Raw genomic sequence first — 1,706 nt, forward strand, 5'->3', positions numbered from 1 at the left:
TATCCTTAGACTGGTCTTTTCTTTTCTCTCTCTCTTCCTGAAGCGACGTCAAAACTTGAATAATCAGGGCTTCCCTGGTGGCACAGTGGTTGAGAGTCCGCCTGCCGATGCAGGGGACACGGGTTCGTGCCCCGGTCCAGGAAGATCCCACGTGGTGCTGAGCGGCTGGGCCCATGAGCCATGGCCACTAAGCCTGTGCGTCCGGAGCCTGTGCTCCACAACGGGAGAGGCCACGACAGTGAGAGGCCCACGTACCGCAAAAAAAAAAAAAAAAAAAAACTTGAATAATCACAAGACTATCAAACAATCACATCTGACCTGCCACTAAGAAGGAATTATGTACTTGCTTTTATTTTAGGTCTATAGTAATACTTTAAGACCATAAAGTTGTCACTGATCAGGGAAGCCTGTCCGGATGCACAGAAATACGGAAGTTATTTTTATTTCTAACCTTTCCCTAATAGTGGGGTATAGTAGGATCTTAGAAAGCTTCTGCTTCCCCTAACATGAACCTATTTTCCAGGTCTATACAAAGGATGGCACTAGTTACATTTTCACACAGGGGATGCCTCCTGAACTATATCATTAATTCTCGTTGCTTAATAACTAATACAAATTCAATGTAGTATTATTAGCACAGGAAGATTTTCATCATTAATACATGTAATATATACAATATATTCATAGTATATGCACTGGATAATAGGTACCACATGAAACAGTGAGATGTGACCTTTCTCCATATGAAAGCTACAAAGTGGCTATAAAGTCTGGAGACAAAGGAACTATTATTCTATATATTATTATCAATAGGCAAGTATGTTTTCAGACTTCATGGCCCCCTGTAATCAGGTAAAGAGCCAAAATAAATGAATAAAAGTATTGATAGGGCTTCCCTGGTGGCGCAGTGGTTGAGAGTCCGCCTGCCGATGCAGGGGACACAGGTTCGTGCCCCGGTCCGGGAAGATCCCACATGCCGAGGAGCTGCTGGGCCCGTGAGCCATGGCCGCTGAGCCTGTGCGTCCGGAGCCTGTGCTCCGCAACGGGAGAGGCCACAACAGTGAGAGGCCCACATACCGCAAAAAAAAAAAAAAAAAAAAGTATCGATAAAATATGATCCCCAAATAAATTATTCAAATGTATATTAAACCCACATAATGATACGTATGATATGAATTTGGTGCAAAACCTAGCTATGGTAGCAACCTGAGTTACTCAGAGGAGCTTCCTGAGAGAATCAAGATTTCTTTTTTAATAAAATTTTATTTTATTTATTTATTTTTGGCTGCGTTGGGTCTTCGTTGCTGCACGCAGGCTTTCTCTACTTGTAGCGAGTGGGGGCTACTCTTCGTTGCAGTGCATGGGCTTCTCATCGTGGTGGCTTCTCTTGTTGCAAAGCACAGGCTCTAGGCGTGTGGGCTTCAGTAGCTGTGGCACACGGGCTCAGTAGTTGTGGCTCACAGGCTCTAGAGAGCAGTCTCAGCAGTTGTGGTGCACGGGCTGAGTTGCTCTGCGGCATGTGGGATCTTCCTGGACCAGGGCCCGAACCCGTGTCCCCTGCATTGGCAGGCGGATTCTTAACCACTGCGCCACCAGGGAAGCCTGAGAATCAAGATTTTTTAAGCTGGATTTAGTGGTGATGCATAGCCAAAAGTATAGCCTTCCTGGACAGCGTAAAGGAAAAACTGAATGGTGACTTCCCTTCT

This window comes from Grampus griseus (assembly GCF_964374135.1).
Source record: "Grampus griseus genome assembly, chromosome: 20".
Taxonomy (NCBI): domain Eukaryota; kingdom Metazoa; phylum Chordata; class Mammalia; order Artiodactyla; family Delphinidae; genus Grampus; species Grampus griseus.